At 39.6% G+C, this 27,670-nt stretch overlaps 2 long non-coding RNA genes across 3 annotated transcripts in view; both read right to left on the bottom strand.

Annotated features, from left to right (window-relative positions):
* Positions 1-27,670, bottom strand: part of LOC143273405 (uncharacterized) — a 100,644-nt gene that overhangs the window by 66,934 nt on the left and 6,040 nt on the right. The gene's annotated exons all lie outside the window — the stretch shown is intronic.
* LOC143273406 (uncharacterized) lies at positions 5,977-27,566 on the bottom strand. The gene is made up of 4 exons (XR_013051499.1): positions 25,162-27,566; positions 23,101-23,405; positions 16,216-16,334; positions 5,977-13,522 (listed from the first exon to the last, which is right to left on the bottom strand). It is a non-coding gene; the product is annotated as an uncharacterized LOC143273406 (long non-coding RNA).

Here is a 27,670-nt window from a genome sequence, read left to right as displayed (position 1 = left end):
ACTGTAAAAACTATGGGGACTATTGAAGTTGTACTATATGTGTTTTGCATTATGATATGGTCAAGAGACTATGAGGGCCAGGAAGCTGAATGTGAAGGTTTGAATGCTAAATATTTCCCATATTTGGGGACATTTGAATACTTAGTCTCCAACTGGTGATGTTGTTTGAAAAAGTTTAGAAGTCATGGCTTAGCCAGAGGAAGTATGACAGCAGAGATGGGCTTTGGGAGTTTAAAGACTCACTCTATTTGTAGTTCGCACTCTACTTCCTGCTTGCAGTTCACTATGTGACCCCTCTGCTTCCTGCTCAAGTCACCATTCCTGCAACCTGCTACCTCTCCTCTGCCATCCTGGACTCTAACCTTCTGGAACCCTAAAGCCAACTAAATTCTTCCTTCTCTAATTTTCTTTGATCATGGTGTTTTATCACAACAATAGAAAAGTAACTAATACAACTTCCTAATCCAATCAGTGATCGTCCCAATTCAGTCAGTGAGCTTCCCAATTTAGTCAGTGAGCGATATCCCAATTCAGTCATCCATGTCCTTCCAAATTCAGCCAGTGAACTCGCTGTCAATTCAGACAGTGATCTTTTTATCAAGTAAGGTATTTTCTTCCCAATTCAATGAGTCCATGTCTCATTCACAGTCCAACTATGGGTGTCCTTTGAAATTCACTCAATAATCTCTCTCCCAGTTTTATCAGTGATCATACTCCTATTTCACTCAGTCGTACCCATTCCAACTCAGTTAATAATCATCTTATCAACTCAGTCAGTGATCCCTTACCTAATAAGTGTTTTCCTTCCAAACTCAACCAGTGATCTATAACCCAATTCGGATTGTGATCTCCTTGCAAATTCTTTGAGTAATTATCTTCCCTATTAGGTAGACTTATCTCCTATGAACTTCAGAGAGTAAGCCCCTCTCAACTGGCAAATGATTTGTCCAATTCACTGATTGCTGCCTTTCTCAGCTCAGTCAGTGATCTCCTTCCCAATTCAGCATTGATTTCTGTTACAGTTCACTGAGTGTTTTCCTTCCCACTATAGTCATTGATCTCTTCCCTCATCAATGAATGATCTTTGCAAATCAGTGCATGATCTCCTTCTCAATTAAGTCATTGTCTTTGTCCTAATGCAGACATTAATCTACTGTCCGATTCCATCAGTGATCTCCTTCCCAATTCAGTCATTTTGGACTATCCCAACTCAGCCAGTGATCACCTTCAGAATTCAGTAATTCTTCTTCCCCTTCAGTGAGTGTTCTCCTAAATTCTTTTGTTGTTGCATACACAACGCAGTGTCTTTAATCTCATTCAGTCAGTTATCTTCTTCCCAAGTTAATCACTGACCTGCTTCCTAATTCATTATCTCCTTCTTTATTCAGTCAGTGTTCTTAACATTTTTGTCAAAATTTCCTATGTGAGTACTGTATTTGTGCTGTTTCCTACCTTCTCCTCTCTCATCCCCTATTGTGCACCACCACCATCCCCTGCTCCCTCTAAAACTTATGGCCTCTTTTTCTTGATGACGCGCGCAAGGACGTGCGTGTGTGTGTGTGTGTGTGTGTGTGTGTGTGTGTGTGTGTGTGTTATTGAGTCCATTTAGTGTTGCTCATTTGTATATATATTTTAAGCTGACCTTATGGTATTGAATAACAATTAGGGGGCTCATCCCTGGGGAAGATTGAGTCTCCCTCTCTTAGCAATCATTATTTAATTGCATCTTTTCATCTAGGGGTAGGGCCTCCTGAGATTTCCCTCTTCCATGTTGTCATGTCAATTGGTGTTGTCATTGTTCTGGTTTTAGGTAAGCAACTATATTGTTGAAAATTCATTGGTACACCCTTCCTGTCGTTTATATAAGACAAATCTCATAATAAATGGTCTGGTCCTCTGGCTCTTACAATTTTTATACTCCTCCTCCATTATATCCCCTGAGCCTTACATCTAAGAGCTGTGTTGTAGATGTATCTATTAGGGCTGGGAACCTCATGGCCAGTGCTTTTCATTTTGACTAGTTGTGGCTTTCTGTAGTATCTCCATCTGCTGCAAAAATGCTTCTTTGCTAACAGGTGAAAACTGCACTTATCTGTGAATATAAAGGTAAGTATTAAGAATGCAGTTAGAGATTATACTTGGTTGAGAAAGTAGCAGTAGGATAGGTGTGGTGGTATTATGTTCCCCAAAATATTGTGTACCTTAATAAATTTATCTGGGGTCAGAACAGACAGCTACTAGATACAAAGGCTAGAAAATGGTGACACTCACACCTTTAATCCTAGCATTCCAGAGATAGAAATCCCTCTGGATCTCTGTGAGTTCAAGGCCACATTGGAAACAGCCAAGCATAGTGACACGCCTTTAATCCCAGAAAGCCAGCCTTTAATCCCAGGGAGTGGTGGTAGAAAGTAGAAAGATATATAAGGCGTGAGGACCAGAAACTAGAGGCATTTGGCTGGTTAAGATTTTGGCTGGTTAAGCATTCAGGCTTTTGAGCAGTAATTCAGCTGAGACCCATTCCGGATGAGGACTCAGAGGCCTCCAGTCTGAGGAAACAGGACCAGCTTAGGAATTGGCAAGGTGAGATAGCTGTGGTTTGTTCTGTCTCTCTGATCTACCAGCATTGACCCCAATAACTGGCCTCGGGTTTGATTTTATTAATAAGAACTTTGAAGATTCATGCTACAGATAGGTTCTCCTCCAAATTCCATGGTCTCATCAGTCATGGGTAGTTGACTAAGTTTACAGTGCCAGGCATGAATTCCATTTTATTGAGCAGTCCTTAATCTGATTAGACAGCTGTTGGCTATTGTCAAGATATAGTGTCACTATCTCACCTTTGGGAATATCTTGCTATTCTGGTCATGTTTGTTGTTTTTAGGTATCACAGCTGAGTAGAACTATTGATTGCTATTCTCTCTTGGCAGTTTGGATAGCATCTTCTTATACCATGAATGATAATTCTTAATGAAGAGGCTTCTTGGTCAGATCCAGCTCAATTACTCCAAATGCCCAAAGTGTATGGTGTCTTCAACAAAGGACTCAACATTGATTCTGGAAGGCAACTAAATACAACAACAATAGGCTGTATTGTTTTGGGAGTTGCTTGTACTTCCTTGACCAAAAACTCAAAAGAATTCTCATGCATGATACTGGGGTTTTTGTTAGATAGTCTATGGATCCATCACTCCAACTAAAGTAACCTCATTTAAATTATGTGTACATGTATTCCTATGCATATTATATGTAAATTTAGGTAAACATTAAATAATGCAATTCTTTATAGATTTTCCAAACATCTTTAGTGTTATTTATTCCTCATCTTTCCCTCTCTCTCTTTGTTTCTTTCCCTTCCTTCTCCCCAATTAAACTCTCCTGCTGTTTTTCACATTTCCCCATTCATAGCACCAGCATTTTGTTGTCTTCTTCTCCAGAGCTCCTTCCTCTCCCCCACTCCCACCCTTACTTCCCCTGTGTCCCTTTTCATTTCCATAGACTCTGCAGTCACTGCAGGCTATATACTGTATTTGTTACTTTTTTCTATTGCTGTGATAAAACACTGTGACCAAGGCCTTATTTGGCACTTAGAGTGTCAGAGGGGTAGCAGTCCACCCCCCCTGTGGCAGGGAGAATGGCAACAGTCAGGCAGGTATGCTACTAGAGCAGGAGCTGAGAGCGTATGTCCTGAACCACATATGGGAAGCAGGGAATGCACTGGGGATGGTGAGAGGATTTTCAGGCTCCAAAGCCCACTCCAGTGACACACCTCCACCAACACAGCCACACCTTCTAATCCTTGCCAAACAGTTCTACCAACTAGGAACCAAGCATTCAAAGACAGGAGCCTAAGGGGGCCAATCGCACTTAAACCACTACATATAATCACATCTAAAGATTTGAGGGTAGGAAGACTAACAACAGAGTATATATGAAAGTTGTCTTTCTGAACCTGGGTTATCTAGTTAAGTATGATATGCTCTATTTCTATGCATTTAACCTGAAATTCTCAGTATTTTTTGTTTCCAGCTGAATAAAATTCTACTGTATATGTACCACATTTTCATTATTCAATCACTAGCTGGAGAACATTTTAGTGTTCACATGTTCTTAGGTAATGTGAATAGAGTAGCAATCAACATGGCTTAGCAAGTATCTATGGAGTAGGGTGTTGAGTCTTTTGGGCATATCCCCACAAGTGGTATAGCTGGATCATATGGAAGATCAACTTTTAACTTTGTGAAAATTATACAGTCATTTCCAGACTGTTTGAACAAGTATTGAAATCAACTATTATTATTTGGTTGGTGCTAATCCCTGTCTCCAGTTCCAATAATATGCTTCATATGAAATTAGGTGCGCCAGAGTTTGGCGCATATATTTTGGATTGTAGTATCTTCTTGGTTAATTATTTTTTATCTCCCCTGACTACAGTTTTAGTCTGTAGTGTGTTTTGTCAGGTATTAGAAGAACAATACCATCTTGTTTCCTAGATCCATTAGCTTGGTATAATTTTTCCCATCTTTTTACTTTATGGTGGTGTCTATCTTTAAAGTTGAGTTTCTTACAGATAATGGAAAGATGGATTTTGTTTCTTAATCCATCCAGTTAGACTATGTATTTTAATTAGGGAGTTGAGGCCATTAATCTTTAAAATTATTAAAAGGTATGTGCTGGAGCCACCGCTCCACACCATGCTTCTTGGCTTGTGAGGGCAGAAGTCAACCAGCAGCTGTCTGACACTACAAGGGCTGCAAGAAGGATAGCCATAGCTCCATGCCATGCCTCTTGACTTGGCATGTGGAAATTAGCCAGCAGTTGGCGTGGCACCTCTAGCACCAGGCGGTTGGGCACCAATATGGCGAGTGAGTATAAGGTTGGGAATTGGGAGAGAGAAAGAAACAGAAGGGTTCTTGTGCTGGGGAGAGAGGCAAACCTTAGGGGGTGAGGGCAGTGAGAAATGTGTTGACATGAATGGCCTGCTTTCCACACAGATCCATGGTGATGTCAGGGCATGGGCTGCTGCCAAGGACTATATCTAGGTCTGTGGTCCTACTGCAGCCTGAGTCTGTGTTAATGTCCATGGCCTGTGTTACCACCAAAGGCCACATGAATGCTCAGGATCTGGGCCACCACTTCTGGTCATGTTGGTGTCCAAGGGCTCTGATGCTGCTGGACCCATATACATCTGAGTGACTAGCACTGCCACCCAGGGCCATGACCTCAAATGGGCCTGAGCCAGTGGCTGGGACCATATCTGTGTCAATTGCCCTGCCATAGGCAGGATCTGCATTGATGTCTGAAACTACTGTTGCCATTGAAAACCTTATGGATGCCTGGGCTCTGGATCATACCATGTGAGGTCATGTTGATATTTAGGACCATGCTGCTGCTGGATCCATGTTGATCGGAGTGGCCTGCATTGCCAACTGGGGCCATGGTGACATCTCTGCCCAAGTTGCTGCCAAGAACCATGTCTGGATTCATGGTCCAACTGCAGCCAAGGTCTGTGTTGATAGCCATGGCCTGTGTTGCCACCAAGGGCCACAAAGACATTAGGGATCTGGGCTGCCACCTAGGGCCATGTTAATGTCTGAGGGCTGTCCCTCTGCTGAAGCCATACAGATCTTACAAGTAAAGATGTATGAACTAAAGGGTATACTTTGTGACTCACTAGGCCACACTATAGCTTCCACACCGAGAATTTTTTTGTTTGTTTGGTTTTTGGGGTTTTTTGTTTGTTTGTTTGTTTGTTTCTGGTTCTTTTAATTTTGTTTTTTTTTTCCCAGGGGGCAGGAGTTGAAGGGCAGAAGGCAGATGCCAGGGGATGGGGAGATGAGTGGGATTGGAATGCATAATGCAAAATCCACAAAGAATAAAAAAAAAAAAAAAAGGTTTTTTTTTAAAAAAAGGTGTGTGTTAGTTGCAGTCATTTCATTGTTTTTTGTTTTTGTTATTGCAGGTTGTTTTCAGTTGTACTTTGTGTTTTACTAATTATAGAGAGTTTTCTTCTACAGTCTTTTAACTAAGCTTACTCCTCTTTTAAATCTGAAATAATGTTTTCAGTATTCTTTAAAATGTTGATTTGGTGAACATGAATTCAATAATCCTGTGTGCATGATAGAAAGATTTTTCTTTCTCCATCAACTACAGCAGATAGTTTTGCTGGGTATGATAGCCTATGTTGGCATCAATGGTCCTTGAACTTGGGGAATAGCACAGGCAAGACTCAGCATATTAGGCTTGCAAATAGGATGAACCAAGCTGTTTGGGTATTTGTGAGGGTGAGACTGGGCTAGAGTTGGACAGACTCAACAGGCTGGACCAGACCAATGGGTGTTCGATCCAGACTATGCCTGGAAGTTTGATGTGGTGAAGGTTGGATAAGGTCAGATGAACTCTGACCTCCTTAGATATGCCTCCAACCTAAATCCCAATTCAGTCATCAATATGCTTCCAATTTTAGTTGGTGGTTTAACTCCCAATTTAGTCTATAATTTCAATCCCAATTCAATCAGTGATCTCCTCAGTTCCATTAGTGATCTCATTCTCATTTTATTCAGTAATCTCTTTCCAAATTAAGTCAGTCATCTCATTCTCAATGAAGTCAACAATCTAAATCTGAATTCAGCCAGGAACATCCTTCCCAATTCAGTGACTGATTTCCTTCCCACTTCAATGATTGATTGCCTTTCCATTTCAGTCAGGATCTCCCTCCCAATTCATTTCATAATTTCCTTTCCAATTCAGTGTAAAATCTCCTTCCTAATTTAGGGTGTGATTACATTTCTATACCAGTCACTGATCTTCTTCCATTTCAGGGAGTGATATCTTTCATAATCTAGTCATTGTCTGTTTCAACTCAGTTATTAATCTCCTTACCAATTCAGCCAGAATTATTCCCAATTCATTGATTGACTTCTTTCCCAATTCTGTGAGTTACAGCTTTCAGAATTCAAAATGCACTCCCACTTCAGTCACTGATCTCCTTTCAAATTAAATGATCTCCTTTCCCATAAGTCTGTCTACAATTCACTGAGTGATTTCCTTTCCAGTTAAGTGGATGATCTTCCTAATTCATGGAATGTTCACTGTCCCACTTCATTGATCTTCTTCCCACTTCAGTGAGTAACCCCTTTGAAATTCAATGAATGATCTCCTTCCCAAATAAGCTTTTTCCCCCTAGTACATCTCCATCAATGATCTCTTCAATTCAATGAGGAACTTTTTTCTCCTCAATTCCGTGAGTGATCTTCCCAATTCAGATGTCTGCTTACCTGTTAGTCTGTGTTATCCTTCTCACTTTAGTCAGTTATTTATTTTCTGATTCAGCCAGTGATCTTTCCAATTCATTCAGTGATCACTGTCCCAATTCACTGAGTGACATCTGTAACACGAATCTTAAAGGGTCTTATTAATAACATTGTAGGCAGATATTGTGGTGAACACTGAAAGATCAGAGAAACAGAACAAGCCACAGCTAACCTCACCTCGCCAATTCCTCACCTGATCTTGTTTCCTCAAACTGGAAGCCTCTGTGGACTCATCCGAATGGATCTTAGCTGAACTGCTTGCTGCTAAAAGCCTAAAAGCTAAACAAACTTAGTTCCTGGTCCTCATGCTTTATATACCTTTCTGCTTCCTGCCATCACTTCCTGAAATTAAAGGTGTGTGTCACCATGCCTGGCAGTTTCTGGTGGGGTCTTGAACTCACAAAGATCTGGATAGATCTCCTCCTCTCAAGTGATAGGATTAAAGTTATCTGTGCCACCATTTTCTGGCCTCTATATCTGTCTAGTGGCTGTTCTGTTCTCTGACCCCCAATAAGTTTATTAGGGTGCACAGTAAATCGGAGGACACAATATCAGACATCCTTCCAATTCAATCATTGATCTTCCTCCAAACTCAATGATCTCTTTCCAAGTTCATAAGTGATCTCCTTCTGAATTCAGTGACCTCTTTCACATTTCCATCAGTGATCTCCTTCCCATTTCAGTCAATGATTTTCTTCCCAAACCATTGAGCTATTTCCTTCCTAATCCAGTACATTTTCTTTCTGATTCAGTAAATAATCACTGTCCCACTTTAGTTAGTGGTCTTCTTACCACTTCTGTGAATGACTCCTTTGAAATTCAGTGAGTAATCTCTTTCCCAATTAAGTATTTATTTTCCAAACCACCTCAGCCAGTATGGGAAACAATTCAGTGAGTGATCTCCTGTATAGATAAGAGGTAGATTATTGAATCTACTCTAAAAAAAAAGATACAGAAATGATAGAATAAAGGGTAGATTATTGAATCTATCATGAGAAGAAAAAAGAGTGGCTATAGATATGATATAGATAAAAAGGTAGATTATTGAATCTACTTTTAGAAAGAAACTACTAGTTTTAAATATTTTACATTGGATTGGATTTTTGTATACTGTATACAAATTATGTATATTGATACAAATTTGAGATTGATTTTGTTAGAAAATACTGTACATATATTTCTAATCTTGTTCAAGATATTGTACCTACAACAGTTCATTTAACAATGTAATGCAATTTGCTAATCCTTGAAAGTTATTACCAACTAATTAGGATATAAAGAAATGCAGATTAGTAGTTAGTCATTGCAATCAAATTTGTAGTCATATATATTAGGTGTGTTTTCAAGGTCAAGCAAAGATGTATTTTAGATAAACAAACCCTTCAGAGATCTACAGAATATGGCATTTAAGATGTTTTAATAACAGATTTTTTTTCTCTTTTTTTATGACTATGAGACATGTCTGCTCCTGGCAGCACCAATATACTTCAGAGAAGATATAGGCATTGAAGAACCTCCACATGGAGTTAACTTTCACTGTTGCAAAAGTTAGCCACTGGACAAGAAAGTGCCCTCGCATCGACTGCTGACAGTATGCAGTCCAAAATGGACAAGCAGAACACAAAACAAAGGACTGCCGATCCTTGCCAAGACAAGTATGGTTACAGCTTTGGCAACAGGCATCCTCTGAGGTCAGGACAATATGGCACCATTGCTGAAATGGCTTTGCAATGTGGAAAAAGGTACAGTGCCTCTTCCTTTGAAGGCAGCTGAGTAGGCAGTGGGCTGATGGCTCCGGGTGTGCAGTGGAACAGTATCTGGAACAGTTATTCTTGGAGGAGTAACTAGGCTGATGGAGTCTAGCCTCTCAATGGGAGACTGGCATTTAATGAAGGAGATGAAGCCACCCACAAGCCAAGAAGAATGGGAAGCTGAATTCCAAAAATACCAGCCATTTCCAGAATTTAAAATCCTGAATCATGACAGGACACTTGCGGAATTCAAGTTTATTCAGCTGTGGGCCTTGTGTACATCCTGCTTCATAAATGAATCTGTCATATATGCTAAGCCTGTAGACCGAAAATGATGCCCCAGTGTTGCAGAGAAACCTCAGGTGACTGTCCAGGCAGCTGTCTGTTTCTGTCATAACTCACATTTTTTGGAAGTCGCTTGTTTGCACTTCCTGTTTTACTAGGTACTATTATTTCCTTCTCGGGTCTCTGAGGGAGTTGAAGATTCAATAGTTGTAGCTTCAGTTTCCTTGTTAACAATTTCAGAAAAGAAACTCACGAAGAGGTGTGAAGTGTATAAATTTGAAAGACATCATAAGATAGTTTTCTGTTGGTAATATAAGATAGGATAGAAAGTGAATTAGGTACATTTTGGACTCACCAAAATAGGATAGATAATGGAATATTTTTGCTGAATTTGTCAAATGCAAATGAACTAGACATTATTGATGTATTTATTGCTTGTATATATTGTATATAGTTATATTTATTGTATATAGTTTTTCTTACATTAGTTATAACTTTTTTATTTTTTATTAGAAAAAAAAGGAGGAAATACGGTGATATTTTATCTGTGTCTCCCAATAAAATTTATCTGAGAATCTGAGGAAAAAGTTAGCCACTATATTAAACATAGAAGTCAGACAATGGTAGCACTTGCTTTTAATCCTATCACTGGCGGGGCAGGGATCTATCTAGATCTCTGTGAGTTCAAGGCCATACTGGGAACAGAGTCAGGTGTGGTAGCACATGCCTTAAATTCCAACACTAGTTAACCATGGAGGTCTGGAGGTCTGTACAGATAGACAGGAAGTGACAGAGCTGGGCAGGAAGAGGAAGCGATGTAGCTGGATGGAGAGAGCAAATGATATAGCAGAACAGAAATGCATATAGGTGTGGGTATACAGGAACTAGGTCTCTTTGGAGACTGAGGTGTCAGGAAGGTGAAATTAGCTTGTGGCTTTTCCAATTCCTCTGATCTCTCAGGTTTTCACCCCTATATCTGGCTCTGAGTTCTTATTTAGTAAGACCTTTTAAGATTCGTGTTACACTGCTGTTCAACCGAGTCCTTGTTGTCTGTTTCAGTTCCTTCCATTATCTCCATAATATAGTTAGTGTACTCCTCCAGGTTCATTCAGCATTCTCCCCAGTCCAGTCAGTGATCTCCTTCCCAAATCCTGGATCTCTTTCCTCCATCAATCACTGATATTCTTTCTATTTCACCCAATGTTTTCCTCTCCAATGCGGTGATTGATGTTTTTTCCAATTCAGTCATTGTTGTCCATATTCAGTCAGTGATTTTCTACCCAATCCAACCTATTATCCCCTTCCTATTCACTCACTGATCTCCTGTCTTATTTATTCAGTGGTCTCATTCTTAATTCAACCAGTGACCTTCCAAGTCCTGTGGTACACCATGCTCTTCAGCATGATGGATCCACTTCTGACTTGCTCAACTGCCCTTCCTCACTGTGCTAGGAAGGCTACTTAATTTTCTTTCTCACACCCAGGAAGCAGCACAGTAGTTTCAAGTGTATTCTCTCAAGAAGCCAATTAAATCTTCCTGAACAAAACAACATTGCTCAGTTAGCTGCAGCTACTTCCTAGTATCCCCTTCAACACCATAAGAAGCACAAAGACATGCTATCTGGGTGGGAAATTTGACTCAACTCAACATGCTCATTCCAGATGGCCACATGCTACCTGAATATAAAGCAAACTGTAACAGGAAACCTGGTTTTAATTACAAGAAAGGAGTTTGTATGTAGCAAAAAGAATCTGGCCAGAAAGTAATCAGTCAGCAATTTTCCAATCTCAAGAACAAAATGATCCTATAGCTGACATGAAGCATAAAGAACATAGAGAATGAAACCCCGGCAGTAATGTGTTAGAGCTTTTCTATGGTGCTGAAACTTCAGAGCATTTATTATTTTCCCAATGTCAGCACTTCTTTTTCAATGCCCATACTTCTAACTCAACATTTGTTCATTGTTTACATCTGGAACACAGGTGTACCTTGTCCTTGGCCCTATCTTGACTCTGTTTTTAGTCTCTTCCCATTCCTATTCTCTTCCTTCAACTCCCCAGTGTCTTACAACAGCGTAAGTATTTTTCCAGTGCCAGACACTGCACCTGGGATGTACTCCTCATTAGATGCTTGAAGAAAACTGGAAGGAATAGATATCCATTCTTGTCTGACTCACACAAAAGCTACTCAACTGCCTTTTAGCTCAGTTCTCAACCTTTCGGAGAAGGGACATGATAAAAATGCTTAGACTTTTATCAGTAAATTCTAGCTTCACATGTTACTAGGCATGGTGGTTTGAGTGTGAAATGTCCCTCCTAGACTCATATATTTGAATGCTGCATTTGCGTCTATTTATGTTTGAAAAGGCTGTGTTACCTTTAGGAGGTAGAGCTTCACTAGAGGAAGTGAGTCACTGGAGTGGGCCTTGAAGTTTTAGAGGCCAGGCCCACTTCCTCCTATTCATACCCTCTGCTTTAAGACTGCAGATGTAATGTGTCCAGCTATCTCTTGCTTCTACTGCTATGCCCTTCTTGTCATGGTGGATTGTACCCATCCATTTAACTATGAGTCAAAATATACCTTTGCTCCCTTAAGTTGCTTCTAGTCAGGTATTTGGTCATAGCAACAAGTGTAGTTAGAGTTTCTTTGTTTTGTTTATAGTTAGGACAAATTTTTGTTATCTACCAGTTTTATAGTCATTTAGACCCAACCAAGAAAACATGGAGACTTATATTGTTTACAAACTGTATGGCCATGTCAGGCTTCTTGTTAACTGTTCTTATAGCTTAAATTAATCCATTTTTATAAATTTATACCTTGTTACATGGCTTGTGGCTTACTGGTATCTTTACATGTTGTTTGTCCTGGTGGTGGCTGACAGTGTCTCTCTCTCTGCCTTCCTGTTTTTTCTTTTCTCCTCTCTGTTAGTCCTGCCTGATTGGCTACTGGCCAATCAGTGTTTTATGTATTGACCAATCAGAGCAATTTGACATATAGACCATCCTACAGCAAACAAGGAAAATAAATAATAAAGCAAGCTAAGAATATTCAAAGAAGCAATGTTTCACTTGAAAGAGAAAATTTAACTGCAGAAATGACAGACAATTACCTCGGCATGGACTGTTGGGACCTCTATGAGTAAACTGGGGATCATTGTAGAGTGGTGTCAGATTAAAAAAAAAACACAAGTTTCAGTAGTAAAGTTAAAAATAGGAAAGTTTGTAAAGTAGAAGAGAAGGGTGTGGAATCCCTAACCTGTTCATAAGACATTAGCCCCAGTTAGAAAACCCTCTTCTCCCAGGGAGAGTAACTGGGGAAGGTCAGAACCATAGCTTAGGATAGAGTCTCAGAAAACGTGCACTGCACTTTCAGAAACAGACACTTTAAGGAGCAAAGACCAGGGGGGTGAAAAGGAGTGAGAGAGTTTGCACAACAACAAAGGGAAAAGACACAAGGAAAACTGTTCTTTAAAGACCCCTCCTGAATCAATCAGTTTAAGAGCCCAGAGGCAGAAGTCTCTCCCTGCATCACACACTCTGGAAACCCAGAGCAAGTGTCACAAGGAACTATACTCTGAAACCTGGGCTGTTGAATACTTTTAGACAAGCTCTAAACTCTGATTAAGAATTAGGTGGTACTCAACAAGGTGGAACTCTGACCTGAACCATAGTCTGGAGTGGAACACCTAGGTACAAATTGTAACCCCAGGAAAAGATGCTCAGAGGTATGACCAGCATCAGTGATCACCCAAAGGTGGAAGCTGGAACCAGCATCCAGACAAGAGACAACCCTTGTTCAGCTCTCTTTACTTTACATTTGTGTTTTTCTTATTCGATATCTAATGTCAATTTTGTTGATGAGCTTTCCTTGCTTTGTTTGTTTCTTCTTTTTTAAGTTCAAATTATGTATGTGTATGCACTTGTGTATTGGTCATATACAGGTGAGTTCAGACGCCCACAGTGGATCCCTTGCAGTAGGAGACACCCAGGATGGGTGCTGGGAACTAAACTCAAGTCTCCTATAAAAGCAGTACACGCACTTAACTGCTGAGCCATCTCTCTACACCCTTTGTTGTTGTTGTTGTTGTTGTTGTTGTTGTTGTTGTTGTTGTTGTTGATGATTAGTTTTCTCAGAGATCACAACCATGAGTCCATTGGGAAGAATAAACGAAACTAGGGCAGTAAAGAAGCAAACTACAGTTAGAAAAGTACTAGACAACAAAATAACAGGAATTAATGCATGCTTTTCAGTAACAACTCTGGATGTTAATTGTCTGAATTCTCTAATCAAGTGAATATCCTAGAAGATTGATTTAATAGAACAGAGACTTTGCTGTCTCAATGACAAATCAAACACAGCTTGGGGGTAAAGGGATGGAAAAAGATACTCTAAATTACTCAACACATACTTTCTCAGACACATCCATTGCTTCATAGGTAGGAAATGGAAACAGCTTAAATGTCCTACAACCAACAAATAGATAATGAAAATGTGGAATATATACTAGGGAATATTTTCAGCTGTAAAGAAAAATGAAACCACAAACTTTACAGGTAAATGAATGGGTTTAGAGAAGATCATATTGAATGAGGTAACCTAGACCCAGAAAGACTAATATCACATGTTCTCTCTTCTTGGAGACTCCTAGCTCCAAATCTTCAGATGTGAGTACATATCCTGTAGCAACTTCAGAAACCAGGAAAGGAAAATGGGACTACTGCCAGGATAGGAAGCTTTGGGAGCAATAGAGAGAATAGCAGGGTATAAGTTATCTGATCAGGAAAATGGGAAAGGGGGGCTCTTTAGGGAAGAATAGCAAAGTCAATACAAAAGAAGGGTAAAAGAACAGTAGGGATATCTGAAAAAGAATCATACTATTAACTTACCAAAATAATCTAGAATACACATAATTCTATGAGTAAATACGCATATGTAGGTTTATTATTATTATTAAGAAATTTTCTATTCATCTTATATACCAACCACAGATCCCTCCCTCCTTACTCCTACCACCACCCAGCCCCCCCCCCCAATCCACTCCCCATTCCCACCTCCTCCAAGTCAAGGTCTCCCATGGGGAGTTAGCAGAGCCTGGCACATTCAGTTAAGGCAAGTCCAAGGCCCTCCCCCCTTGTACCAAGGTGCACAAGGTGTCACACTTTAGGCACTGGGCCCAAAAAGCCTGCTCATGCACCAGGAGTGGATCCTGATCCCCCTTCCTGGGGGCCCCACAAATAGTTCAAGCTAAACAACTGTCTTGCCTATCCAGAGGGCCCAGTTCAGTCCTATGGGAGTTCCACAGCTATTGGTCCATAGTTCGTGGGTTTCCACTAGTGTGGCTGGTCATTTCTGTACATTTTTCCATCATAATCTCAGTGTCCCTTGCTTATAGAATCCTTCCTCTCTCTCATCGATTGGACTCCTGGAGCTCGGCCTGGCACCCAGCAGTGAACCTTTGCATCTACTTCAACCAGTAACTAGATGAAGGCTCTGTGATGGCAATCTTATCAAAAGCAATCATAGCAAAGATTCAATATATATGTAGTTTTAATGAACTTTTTTCATCTGGGGTTACAATGCTCCCTCAAAGAGTCAAAAACAACCTAACAAAAGCCCAGTATCAAACATGAGATGCCCTCTTTTGAGTTGTCAGGACTGTCCTAGAAACCCTCCAAAATATATAAGATATTAGTGTTGCCTTTGGTTGCCCACAAAGGTGGAAAATAAGTCCCTATTGCTGAAGACACCATATACTTCAGAGACTGGGACCAGAGCCCCCTAAACTGGACCTCACCTTAGTGTCCATTCTTTGAGGACTAACTTTCACGGTACCAGAAGGCATCATGCAAGCTTCCAAAGGAAGGAAGGAACCACTAGTCCTACTCAGCTATGATGGCTATTAACCACAACAATAACCAGCACAACACCATAACCCTACTGGTACAGTAGTGGCACACACACCTTGGCTGTAACCAACAGCTCTCTAACTGGACTTAAAACCCACTCAGTAAGAGGGAAATCAGCCTGATATTGGAAACCTAGCTGACTACTTGGCACTAATGAAGTTACTAGAGAAGAGTCTACAACCCCTAATTGCTAAACCAATATACTCCTTAACAACCATCTATAAACATTTGTTCTTATACTCATAGATAAGTGTAGTCTTCACCCTGCATCAAGGAAACTTCTCTTTGCAACAGTAAGAGACCATTACAGAAAACCACAATCAGTCAAAATGCTGGTTTTGGATGCCAGCTCTAATGGACACATCTACAAAACACTCCTGCCCCTAAGGCTTAGAGAACACTGTGGAAGAGGGGGTGGAAGGACTATAAGATCAAGGAGTTTTCTGTGAGATTAGGTCTCCTAGTAATATCAGAGGCTATACTAAAGTATCATCAGTATAAATTCCCAAATATGAGCTTAACAAGGATGGCACCAATGAACATGCCAAAGTGGACAGGGAAAAGCCCATAAGGCCTCAACACTACAAAAAAAAACAAAACAAAACAAACAAACAAACAAACAAACAAAAAATTCTAGACAATGAGGAAAGATGGAAATGGGCAAGGCAAAGTGGTCTTCTCCAGAGAAAAGTGTATCAACTGGCTGTCCAGTGCCAAATGATAAGCCCTGAAAACTTTAATATTGGTATCATTATATGAACTGAACAGGTTCTATTTAGGATTATGTATTTATATACACATTTATGCATACAATGACAACTAGTTTCTAAAAAGAAGTCATGAATTTGAAGGAGAGTGGGGAGAGGTATACAGGAGGATTTGGAAGGAGGAAAGGGAAGGGAGAAATGCAGTAATTATATTATAATTTCCAAAAGAAAATAAAACCAAATAGTACTTACTATCTGTGGTCACCTAGAGGTACTACTCATTGAATATCTCCATTTAGTAGCTTATTCTTCTTTTGAATAAAGTTTTGGTGTTTTTTCAACATATAAAAGAAGATTCTAAGCTAATGGCACTGCAAAAAAAGTGGGTGTAGCAATTATAATGAGAAAATATAGACATCAAAATTAGTCAGAAGAGATAAACAAGGTCTCTATATAGTTAATAAGGGAACAATTAATCATTAAGATATTACAAATCTAAAATTACATGCACCAAATATTGGTACCCAGTTTTATAAAACAAATACTACTGGTTATAAAGGTACAGAATGACCTAAAAATAATAGTGTTGACTTCAACATCCTACTCTCATCAATAGACAAGAGCATCACCCAAGAAACATGACATGCAAAGGACATTGTATATCAAATGGGCCTAACAGATAGCTACAGAATATTTGTCCCAAATGCTACAGAATACATATCCTTCTTGGAAGCCCACAGAACTATCTCTAAAATATGCTACATTTTATGACATAAAGTAAGTCTCCAAAAAGGAAAATTAGAATAAATTCTTATATTCTATCTGACTATAGAGTACAAGTAGAAATCAATGCTAAGAGAAACCACAGAATATGCATAAACTCATGAAGATTGGAAAACACAGTATTTAATCTGAAGGCTTCTTCCTTTAAGAGTAGCTAGCTTTCATAGCATTGGAAGATGCTATGCAAGTTGCCAACATAGGAAAGCAATTAAAAATCCTACCATGCTATAAAGTTAATGAACCACAACATGATGAGTATGGCAATATCTACCCAAGATTTTTATGTTGAAGGTAGCCAATAGCCACCTAATTAGAATTAAGTCCCATTCAACAGGAAGAAATTATTGCCTAGAGCCAAAACTATAGCCAACTACCTATAGCTGGTGAGGTCATGGACCCTATAGGAGAACATAATACCACCAATTTCTTAAACCAGTGTAATCCCCACCATTCTAAATACCTATTTTTATGTCCACACAGATAAAAGTAGCTACCCCCATAAAAGAAGATTCTTTTTGCACCAGATGGAAACTATCACAGAAATCCACAACTGGTCAAAATACAGAGAAAAATTGAGTGTTCTGTGCCCAGCCAATTGATGCATCTACAGAACAACTCTGAAACATAACACTCACAGTGCATCACGGAAGATGGGGCAGAGAGTTGTAAGAACCAGAAGATCAGGATGTCTGTTACAAGATATGACAAGAAATTACACCAGTGAAATCTAAACAATGTGCTTTCCTAAACAAAGCCTGCATAATGGCAACAGCTGATACACCAACATAAATGGAGGAAATCTCATGGAGCCCCATCTCTAGATGAAGAGTTACAGGAAATTATTGGCTGCTTAAGAGGGAGTATCATTCTTTTCTAGAGGAAAGTCCTCTGATAGGTTATCTAATCCCAAGAGGTCAGCCCTAAATCTATGTACATATGAACAACACTAAATGAACTCAGCAGGATATAGATGATAGATAGATAGGTAGATAGATAGATAGATAGATAGATAGATAGATAGATAGATAGATAGATAGATAGATAGATGGAAAGAAGGAAGGAAGGAAGATGATATATGTGTGTGACAGTAATTAAAGAACAGGAGGTCATAAACTTGGGATTTGGGATTTAGGGAACACAGGAGGAGGTGGAAGTTTTAGAGGGTGGGGTGGAAAAGATATAAATGATTTTGTGCATAGCATTCTCCAAAAAAAGATAATAATGTTTTAAAAATTAGAGAAATATGAAATAAATAACTCGTTGCTGCACCAAATGGTCTTAGACAAATAAGAACAAGCTAAATCCAAATCAATAGAAGCAATGAAATAATAAATACCAGGGCAGAAATTAGTGACACAAAAACGAGAAAAGATTGCAAAGAATTAATGAAATGATAAACAAGATCAGCAAATTATTAGCCAAACTATCCCAAATAAAAAGAGACTAAATCTAAATTAATAAAATTAGAAAGGAAAAGGAGAAATTACAACAGATACCAAACAAATTCAGAGGATTACTAGGGACTATTTAAAATACAAATTCTACCAAATTACAAGGTACTAAAATGTATTCATTTCTAGAAACTTGTGAGTTATTAAAATTAAACTACTCAAGTATAAACTACTTAAGTAGACCTATAACAAGTAGTGAGACTAAAGTGATAGTAAAAGTTTCCCAACAAAAAAAGAAAGAAAGAAGACTAGTTCCAGATGGATTCCTGGGTCAATTCAACCAGACCTCTAAAGAAGAATGGAGACTAATAGTTTTCACAATATTCATAGAAGAGAAAGAGAAGGAACACTGTGGTGATATTTTGTTTGTGCTCTAACAAATAAAGCTTGCCTAGAGATCAGAGTGTGGAGCTAGCTACTAGAGGCCAGACAATGGTGGCACACACCTTTAATCCTAGCACTTGGGATCTCGTGCCTTTGATCCCAGTACTTGGGAGGAGGAAATGGGAAGTGATATGGCTGGGAGGAGAGAGGAAGTGATAAGACGGGGTGGAGACAGGAGCTGAGCTCCTCTTTCAATCTGAGGATTCCTAGAGGTAAGAAGTCTTTCTACATCCAGATTCCTCAGTCCTTGGATGGGGTTTCTGCACAACTATTAGGGTGTTTGGCCATCCCATCACCAGAGTAGTTCAGTCCCGGCTGTCTCTCAACCATTGCCAGCAGTCTTTTGTGGGGGTATCTTTGTGGATTTCTGTGGGCCTCTTTAGCACTTTGTTTCTTCCTTTTCTCATGTGGTCTTCATTTACCATGGTCTCCTAGTCCTTGTTCTCCCTCTCTGTTCTTGATCCAGCTGGGATCTCCCGCTCTCTTTCCCTCAACCCTCGCCCTTCATTACTCCCACTCATGTCCAGGTTGTTCATGTAGATCTCAGCCACTTCTCTGTCATTGGGCGATCTTCATGTCTTTCTTGGGGTCCTGTTTTCCAGGTAGCACTCACTGGTGATGTGAGTAGCAGAAACCCCATCCAAGGACTGAGGAATCTGGATGCAGAGATCCATGGATAGGCCCCGGGTGGAGTGCTGGGAGTCTAACTAGTGAGAAAGAGGAGGGTTTATATGAGAGAGAATTGTTGAAACCATGGTTGGATAAAGCACAGGGACAAATAGTCAAATGAATGGAAACACATGAACTATGAACCAAAGGCTGAGGGGCCCCCAGCTGGATCAGGCCCTCTGAATAGGTGAGACAGTTGATTGGCTTGATCTGTTTGGGAGGCATCTAGGTAGTGGTACCAGGTCCTGGGCTCATTGAATGAGTTAGCTGTTTGAAACCTAGGACTTATGCAGGGACGCTTGGCTCAGTCTGGGAGGAGGGGACTGGACCTGCCTGGACTGAGTCTACCAGGTCGATCTCAGTCCTTGGGGGAGGTTTTGCCCTGGAGGAGGTGGGAATAGGGGGTGTGCTGGGGGGAAGGGGAGGGGGGCAGGAAGGGGGTGAACAAGGGAATCCGTGGCTGTTATGTAGAACTGAATGGTATTGTAAAATAAAATAAAAGGGAAAAAAAAAGAGTGTCTGGGTGCTCTGCTTCTCTGATTTTTCAGCTTTCACCCTGATATCTGACTCTGGGTTTTTATTATCAAAATTGTACAAGGAAAAATTCTAGGACAATTCATCTGATAAACATGTATTGGAATACTCTCAATAAAATAATTTCAGAGAGAATTAAGCTAAATTTTTTAAAAGATCTCTCACTATGGCCAAGTGGGCTTCATTCCAGAAACGACATGGCAAATAGAGGTCACATCACATTTTCAACTACAAGCATGAAGCAGAGACAGTGAACTGGACGTGGGCCAAAAAGGCTATCCACTCTCAAAGCCTGAGCCAGTGACACACTTCCTCCAGCAAACATCACTTCCTGAAGGTACCACCAAATGGTGTCTGTACCAGGCTTTTGCTTTGGGGCCACCAACCAGCTCCCAAATCATGACATGGAGACTTAGAATTAGTTATGAATGCTCGGCTTTATCTTAGTTGTTATTTTTAATCTGTTTCTCTTTATCTACATTTTTGCCTCGAGGCTTTTTGCCTTTTCTTTCTGTATATTTTACTTTCACTGCTTCTCATGTCTGTCTGTCTGGCCCCAAGCATCTCCCTTTCTTTCTCTCTCATTCTCTCCTCTCATTCTTTCTTTTTCTGAGCCCAGATTTCTCCTCCTACTTATTCTCTCTGTCTACCAGCCCTGCCTGTCCCTCTCCTGCCTAGTTATTAGCCATCCAGCTTTTTACTAAACTAATCAGGTGCCGTAGGAAGGCAAGGTAAAACAAATGTAACACATATTTACATAATTAAACAAATGTAGCATAAACAAATGTAACACATCTTTGCACAGTAAAAGTAATATTCCATAGCATAAGCAAATGTAACACATCTTTACCCAGTTAAAATAATAATCCACAACAGCTGTCTATTTTTATTTTAATTTTTTATTGAGTATTTGAGAATCTCACAAATAATCCTGCTCACCTCCCAGTCTTTCCATGTCTGCCTTCCCTCCTCTGTGCAACACCCCCCACAAGAAAGTTCATTTTGTGTTGTCCATATATTCACTGGAGTACAGTCTCATTCCTAGAGTCCAGCCCCCTCCCCCGCCCAAGGGAGAATAAGTCTTTCTTCACCTGCATCTGCACCAGAAACCATCAGCTGAGGAGACCCTTGGTATGGCCAGAGTGGGGACAGGACCAGCTCTCCCATGAGGGTCAGGACCAGCTGCTCTCCATAGCCAGTGCCCTGTGGCTGCTGCCAAAGCACAAGGCAAGCTCTCTCATGAGTAACAGGGCAGCTTCCAGCCTGGCTGTCCATTCTTTCTAGTATTATTCTTTAAAATGCTTCAAGTCTTAGCTATAGACAACACAATGAGATGAGAGAAATAAATGAAAGAGATACAAACCAGAAAGGAAGGAGTCAAACCATCCCTATTTGCAGATAATAAGATCTTATACTTCAGAGACCCTGGAGACCTCACCAGAAATCTCTTATGATGAAGAAACATTTTGAGAGTAACAGGATAAGAATTCAATTTTAAAGGTCAATAGCTTTTCTTATATGTATAAAAGCATGCTAAGAACAAAATCAGAAAACAATTCCATTAACAATAGTTTTTTAAAAAAGAATGAGGGATAAACATAACAATGGACATAAAAGATGAAAATTTTAAAACATAAAAGAAGATTAAAAAATAAGACACCAGAAAACATAAACATCAACTGCTTTGGACTTGGATTGACATCAACAACAGTAAAAATGTCTATATTATTAAAGGGGGACAATGGGTCCAATATAACACCCATTAAAATTCCAATGACACTCTTCACAGAGATAGAAAAACATAGAAACACAAAATACCCTGGATAGCCGAAATGATTCTGGATTGGTCAGAGAAATGGGAACAAGGGGCAATACCAGAGTCACCATCATACTTAATTTGAACTTATACAATAGGGCCACAGTAACAAAAGCAGCATGGTACTGACATAAAAACAGACATGTAGGTGAATGGAATAGAATGGAAGACCTAGAATTGAACCCACATAACTACACTGGTGTAATTCTTAACGAAGATGCTCAAAAACGTACATTGAAGAAAAGGTAGCCTCTTAAACAAATGTTACTAGGAAAAGGGACACTGGTGTGTGAAAGAACAAAGCTAGATTTCTAATTCTCATCTTATACAAAAGTAAGTTCAAAGTGAATGAAATACTTAAAATAAGACTTGAAACTCTGAAATGGTTACACATAAACATGAGAAGAAATAGATGTAAGGAAAGGCTTTCTGAAAGAGTCTAGTAACTCAGGAAATGATACCAAGAACTGACAAATAAGATTACATGACATTAAAAGCCTTCTGTACATGAAATCATATAATTAATTGAATGAAGGTAAGACTAAAGAATGGCAGATACCCTTTGCTAACTAATCCTTGGACAGAGGATTAATAGCTAGACTATATAAAGAACGCCTCAAACTAAATACCAAAAAACCTAATTAATAAGTAGGATAGTGAAAATGGACAGACAATTCTCAAAATAGGAAATACAATAACTATGTGATAAAAGGTTCAACATCCTCAGCTATTAAGAAAATGCAAATTAAAACATTGAGGTTTTTTTTAATCACCCCAGTCAGGATTGCTATTATTAGGAAAAGAAGCAATGCTAAATACTGGTAAGGGTGTAAGCAAAAGAGAACTCTTACACACTGCTAATGAGAATGTAAACCTGTGAAATCACCATTGCAATCAACATGGAGGGTCCTAAAAAAACTAACCATAGAACCCCCATTTGACTTCTTTATACCCACCAGACTCCAAATCAACACACCACAGTGAGGCTGCACAATGTTACTTTCAGCATTATGAGCAATAGCCTCGTTAGAGAATCAGCATAGGTGTCTGTCAACAGATAGATGAATCCAGACAATAGTTATATTCTCTGTTTGAAAATGGATTTAACTAGAAATTACATACTAAGAACACTAAGCTGGAAGGACAAATATCATGTGCTTTCTTTAATTTATTGGGCCTAAAATTCTTTACAGACATACAAAATCATGATATAAAAGCAGAAGAGAGATGGGGGGAGGGGAAGGAGACTAGCCAGTGTGGTTGATATATTGTGTACCCTAATAAACTTATCTGGGGGTCAGAGAACAGAACAGCCACTATATTAAACATAGAGATTAGGCAGTGGTAGCACACACCTTTAATCCTAGCATTCTGGAGACAGAGATCCATCCAGATCTCTATGAATTCAAGGCCACACTGCAAGCAGCCAGGCATGATGACAAAAAAAATCTTTAATCCCAGAACTTGAGATCTCATGCCTTGCTTGGGAAAGACACACACCTTTAATCCTGGGAAGTGATGGCAGGAAGCAGAAAGGTATATAAGGCATGAGGACCAGGAACTAGGGACTTTTAGGCTTTTAAGCTTTCAGCAGCAGTTCAGGTGAGATCCATTCTGGATGAGGATTCAGAGGCTTCCAGATTGAGGAAACAGGATCGGCTGAGAAGTTGGTGAGGTGCGGTTAGCTGTGGCTTGTTCTGCTTCTCTGATCTTTCAGCGTTCACCCCAATATCTGGCTCCATGTATTTCATTTATAAGACCATTTAGCAATTCATATACAAGCCAGGCTAGAAGGAATTATGGGACTAGAGAAAAAAAACAGGAACTTGACAAATATAAACAAGGTATATGATATACTTGAAAGAAGTTATCTGTATACAGTTCAACACTATGTACAAAGAATATATTCCAATAGAAAAGGTACTTTCATTATGACAATACCTTATTACTCAAGCACCACAATTTTCATAGAAATAAAATATATCAGGATAATTTCTATTTCTCTCCAGTGGAAATCTTAATCACATCCATAGCACACACCCTTAAAATTCTCATATTACTGAAAAGCATATGCTTTGAGAAAACAGAAATACATTATTATAGTTCAGGGGACACTTGGCTTCTCTTTCTAAATTGTGAGCTAAATGGGCTAATATTTTTTTATTTTTATTTGTCATTATTATTGGAGGGAAGATGTGCATGCCATGGCCTGTAGGTAGAGCTCAGAGAATTTTGAGGATTTGATGTTTTCCTGTCACCATTATCAAACTTTTTTTTTTTTTTTTGGTTTTTCGAGACAGGGTTTCTCTGTGTAGCTTTGCACCTTTCCTGGAGCTCACTTGGTAGCCCAGGCTGGCCTCGAACTCACAGAGATCCTCCTGGCTCTGCCTCCCGAGTGCTGGGATTAAAGGCGTGCGCCACCACCGCCCGGCTACCATTATCAAACTTTTATAATGAGCCATTTTGCTAGCTTCATTTTATTTGTTTGCTTATTTGTTTATTGTGATGGTCCATCCTGAATCCTATTCTTCCAGCAACCTTGTGCTTATGCTGAGCAGTGGTGGTCATTCTATCTCACTCTCACCCTTATAATACCCTGTAGTAAAAGATACTCAGAATTATGTTTGCTCCTTTCTCACCACCCCATAGACATGAACAGCAGGGTGTTTTGGGCAAGGATAGCATTCAAAGTTTCTGGGCCATTTGACTCTATGTCCCCAGCTATGTTTACACACTCTTTATAGGCTGGTATGTAGTCCTGGATCACAGCCAGGTAGTTCAGACTCAAGTCTGTTTGTTGGAAAGGAAATAGTCTGTGCTGAAAGCCTTGGTTGGGCTCCTGACTTTGAGCACTCCTCTCTCCAATTTAGAATGCTCTTCATTAGCCTTGGTTCAGGGCTGACAAATCCCCATGAATCCCTCATTTTCCAGTTGTTCCTCTGGCTTGGAACCCTGTCCATGAGTGAGTACAGCATCAGATGACTTTTCTACTTTTGTTAGTGTCTGTGTCCTCCACAAGGCTATATGATCATGAGGTTCTTACTCAACATCATGGCTTTGATATTTGAAAAGTGCTATTGAGCTAATGATAGGACTCACCTCACCTAGAATTAAAAATGACTATATCCTACTAGGCTTTATCATTGTATTAAATGTAGATTAAAAAGAAAAGAAAGAAAAAAAGACTAAGGGAAGTGACCAAAGGAAAGAGGGAAGGCCATGTTTTAATATACTCAGGATGCAGTATAAAATGCTCGTCTACAGGCTCTAAAGGCATGCCATTATGTCTGCCTCTTAACAAGATACATAACACCAGAAAGAAAGATGTGGCCTCTTTATGCCACCTGTTTTCTTACCTGCAAAGATCTGAGCATTATCAAATGAATAGGGCATGGGCTGTGAGTTCATTATGAAGATCATGGAAAGTTGCACACACATTTAATACAGTAAAGAAATACTACAGTTACATTACCACTCACAGTCCAGGCTACTCACAATCTTAATCAAAGACTTTGCCCTGAAAAAGTAGTCAGGCAACCATCCTCACCACAGGACACTAACCTGATCTGAACTTTCAAATCCATTAGCTGGAAACAATAATAGTCCCCAAGACAGAGTGTTGAGTTATTTAGAAAAGTCTTTGATCACATGGTACACGTGCTTTCCTCTGTTGAAGTATGGTAAACCTCCCCCAAACAGTGGTAGCAACATGTAAGAAGAAGAAAATGTCAGTAAGGCTTAAATTTAAACCAGAACTACATTCATTGGTTGGCTTTGGCCGGTACCTTGATAGTTATTATGATTAGTTTCAGTGGTACTTGCCACACAAATTAGAGTCATTGAGTAGGGAACCTCACCAGAAGTGTCCTGATTGTTTGACTGATGTGGGAGATCTGCCCTGACTATAGGTGGCTCTTCTGGTAGCAGCCCAGATACCAAAGATACAGCAGAAGGAAAATCTTACCTTTCACTGGCTCCTCCTTCCCTCTTGCCAGGAATTAACCAATACTGTTGGGGCCGGTGCTGATCCCAGACTGTTATCGGAGGCAGAGTATCTAAGCTTACATCTTGGACTAGAGACCAGCAGCTCTCCCAGAAACATTCTGGCTACTAGTGCCAGATTAGGACTACTGAGGCAACCAGCATCAAGGGTCAAGTAATTAATGAGTTCTTAGCTCTCATCATATGGTTCTGCTATTGGTATTATTTTAAAACTAACCTTATTCACACACAGACACACACACACACACAAAATGTTATTGGTTCTGTTCTTCTAGAGAACCCTGATTAATACACCTGTGACAAATCACAGAACCAGGACAGCAAAGTACTGGGCACAGCAATGCTGAGATTTGCTCCCTAGACTCAGTGTTATGAGCTGAGTCATTATATTCCCTGGGATAATTAAGGACTCCAGAGCTCTGCTTCTGTCAGCTGAATAGAAAAGAAAGTTCTAGGACAGAATGAGCTGTCTTGAACTGCAGCAGTCATTGGGTCTAGCTGGAAGCAGAAGCTGGCTCTCAGTCAAAACTATAAAAGGACTGTGTTTGGAATAATGTGTAGCTAAGGAGCTGCTGACACTGCAGAGTCCCACAGAAGATCTCTAGGTTGGTTCGGACAGTACAATCAGGAGATCTCTTTATAGAAGTCAGATTTCCTTTGTGAGCAGAGGGTGCCAGGTTAGAACAGCTAACTATCCCAAGTCTACAAGTCTCCGTGTCCTTCATTCTGTATTTCACCAAGTAGAGGAATGTGAGTGTGATGGGGCACTGGAGGGAAGGTGGCGGGTAGGAGTCTGTGGGGTGGAGCAGTGCCAAGACAGCTTGTTTAGAAATGAGTATTCCAGCTTGGAAAGAAAAAAAATCAGTGATGACTGCTGTGCTGGAAAGCTAATGGATTTGAATAAAGCATTTGCTAGTTTAAACAAAACCAGGGGAAGCATAGCAGTTTCCAGCTAGCCTATATTTGGTCAGTGTAAAGATGTAGAATCTGTAATCAGCCTGAGAGATCTTCCATCAACAGTTCCAACCTCTCCCATCACACGTCTCACTAATGCTGCTGTTTAAGAGGTGGACTTAGAGTGAATCAAAGAGATCTTTTTACATTAACAGTTCCAACCTCCCCCATCACACATCTCACTAATGCTGCTGTGTTAATATCTCATCGCTCTCTTCATGGAGGAGTTTATGATAAGGATGACTAAAGGGTATGTAGCTGAGGGGAGGAGAATGGAATGGAAGCATAAACTAATCTTTAAATTGTATAATCAGGTTCCAGAAGTTGACTTCATCTGCCTTAAGGGTTTTTTTTTAAACAAATAAAACTCATAAAGAATAATAGAGCTGAGAGAAATATTTGAAAAAAAAAGATCTTTAGAACCATATCTACTTGAGAGTATAGATAAGGCCATATTTATCCTGAAATAGGGACTGATAATATCTGAGGGAAAAAATTCAGTTGCATAGTAATTCAGATGCATAAAAAGATACTCGTCCTCTCTGAACAAGAGACAGACAAATATTAGAAGAAAGGTATCCAAGAAAGAAGGAATTTTTAAATTTTTTAAATTAAATTTGGATTACCTATTATTTTAGTTTATCAACACCATTGCATTAAACCCAAAGTATAGAAAAATCATGAAAACAGTATTTCACTTGTTCTCAATTCCAGATGTTTCTGTATTATAGAATACAATAATGGAAAATAAATTCAAAGCAAGTAAGCCCTATCAACCCCTATACTGTGAGGATTAGATTTCCTAGTCCTAAAGAAATGTTTGTTAGCTATTATTAGTTGGACTGTGTGTGTAGTAATAATTTTCCAAAACATGTAAAAATTAGAAACCTAAAAAGCTGCCAGCAATGGCACTGACCAGCTGTGGCTTGCTTTCTGGAGCAGTTCTGTTGATCACCAATCATCTTTTTTTTTTTAAATGCATAGAAGGTGATATCAAAATATGAAAAGGAACCAACCCCAAAAGATTGGACCTCAGAAGGCACTGCCCAACCTACTGATTTGAAATCCTCAAAATGCATTTTCTTTGTAGCCTCTGTCCCTCAGTGGTCCACTC

The sequence above is a fragment of the Peromyscus maniculatus genome, chromosome 5 (genome assembly GCF_049852395.1).
Source record: "Peromyscus maniculatus bairdii isolate BWxNUB_F1_BW_parent chromosome 5, HU_Pman_BW_mat_3.1, whole genome shotgun sequence".
Taxonomy (NCBI): domain Eukaryota; kingdom Metazoa; phylum Chordata; class Mammalia; order Rodentia; family Cricetidae; genus Peromyscus; species Peromyscus maniculatus.
Note: the sequence above shows the minus strand (reverse complement) of the source record. Positions and strands in the feature narration are given on the sequence as shown.